The following is a 2,308-nucleotide window of genomic DNA, read 5'->3' on the forward strand; positions in this document are numbered from 1 at the left end:
CTAAAATTATAGTCAAATCTTCAAGTATAAAAATACACTTCACTAAATTAAAGTATAAAAGTATGAAGCGTAAAAGGCCCAAGTGTTAAACAAAGCATGGATGAAGGAATTACTCTATCAGCTCATTATTTAAAGAAAATAAAAGCAGCATATGTCTCTGAAAGGAATTCACAGTGAAAACGTCCAGCCTGACCATTTCTGAGTTTAAGACACTCAAGAGAAAAATCATGATTCTTGAAAACTTGAAAGAGTTTACTCAACTTTTTACAGGATTGGCAAATTGAAGCTGTCAGCCAGCTAAACCTCGAGATTCTATGCTAGAATCTAAAATTAAGTTGAGAGTATTGAATAAAATATTCCATTTACTGTTAGCTGACAATATATTTTATATTCATATGTCCATTGTTAAAAATGTGTAACTTAGAGAATGTAAAGAGATCCTATAGCTGCTCAATCAGCAAAAGTAAACTAGTTGGAAACTTAAACACGCGTGTTCTTTAGCAAACAAAATTTTAGAGAGTATTAAGTATGACTCTTCCCACCAAAAGTCTAATATGGTTATTTTCGTGAATGCATTGGCTATTGTAATACCTACATTCTGATGGCAACAGCAATTTATCATGCTCCTATTAGTTATCATCCTTTGGTATAATACACATTTACTGATTCTATCACAGTTTAATTTTTACAAATTTTATATTTTATCATTTAATAACTAATTAAGTAACTAATTCAACAATATTTGCTTAGAGTCTACTATATATCAGGTATTGTGCTCTTAACATAGCAATGACTGAAATATAGAGGGTCCCTACTACTACTGTTTTCCTACTTTATCTAAAACAAAACTCAGTAGATTCCATTTTCATTTCAAATGGCATGCAATTTTATAATGTCAGATTTCTTATTTTTAGGTTAGAATCTCAGTATTTACACAATTTTTCCACATGGTGGAACACATAAAAATTAGAACTACAAAAACTGGAATGATAAAAATCTACACATCTTATACCATGAAAATTTGACTAGGATGCTGCTGAGATCAGCTGGACTAAAAGATGTTGATTGCTGGGATTCATAGATAAAGTTGTACTATAATTCATACATCTTCCAGAAAACCAAACTAACTGGTAAAATACCCTTTGCAATCACTTATTAATGTCCCCTTTTCCATGGTGAGATGATATGAAAGAACACTGAGGGTCTGTTTGAAGAGGTCATGTTGAGAAAAAGAAAGTATTAAGTTGAGCAGACTTAAGAAAAAATAGTGATTACCACTCATTGAACATTACTGAGTGCCAGGAAATATTATTTAAAAAGTAAATAAATCTCAATAAATTCCCAAAACATCTCTGAGTTGAACATTATTATTATCCCATTTTACAGATAAGGACACTTAGGCACAGAGCATTAAACTTGTCCAAAATCACATATGATTTAAATAAAAACCAGGACTGAAACATTAGCAGTCTAGCTATAAAGATTTTCTTTTTATATAACTTCATAATGACACTCAAATTGGAATCTGCCTCTCAGATCCCAGAAGGCAGGCCATGAAAGAAAACTCCCAGCACACTACCTTGCAGACAAACAATTCAAAAGTAGTTGAATCATGCATCATACAAAGATTAGACTAAATGACTGTATTAGTCTCTGTGTTGCTGTAACAGAATAGGTGAGACTGGATAATTTAAAAAGAAAAGACGTGTATTTGGCTCACGATTCTGGGACAGCTGCTTCTGGTGCAGATCTCAAGCTGATTCTACTCATGGCAAAAAGCAGCAGGCAGCCGGCAGCCAGTGTGTGCAAGATCACATGGTGAGAGGAAGTAAGGTGGGGGGGAGGTGCCGGGGTCCTTTAAACAACAAGCTATCACAAAAACTAATAAAGGAAGAACTTACTATCCACCCCATGGGAGGGCATTAATCTATTAATGAAGCATCTGTCCTCCATGACCCAAATGCTCCCAACACTGCCACATTGGGGATCAAATTTGTACATGAGCTTTGGGGGAACAACATATCCAAACTCTGTCACTGACCTCTAAAGTTCCTTCCAATTTCAGCATTAGATGATTCTATGAATATTAAGTTAATGAATTTCGCTAGACTGCTGGGCTTAGAGCCAAGATACATTGAGGAGTTGCAATGTGAAAAGAGGCTAGAAAGTGCCTGCTTCACAGACAGCAAAATGTGTTTGAGAGAGTACACTTTTAGTAGGAAAGTACAAGAGCTGAGAACTGCACCCACAATTACTTAGCTGTCAGTGGAACTCCTGTAGCAAAAGGTGTCATCTACTGTTCAAACTC

Source organism: Galeopterus variegatus, unplaced genomic scaffold (genome assembly GCF_000696425.1).
Source record: "Galeopterus variegatus unplaced genomic scaffold, G_variegatus-3.0.2 Scaffold3008, whole genome shotgun sequence".
Taxonomy (NCBI): domain Eukaryota; kingdom Metazoa; phylum Chordata; class Mammalia; order Dermoptera; family Cynocephalidae; genus Galeopterus; species Galeopterus variegatus.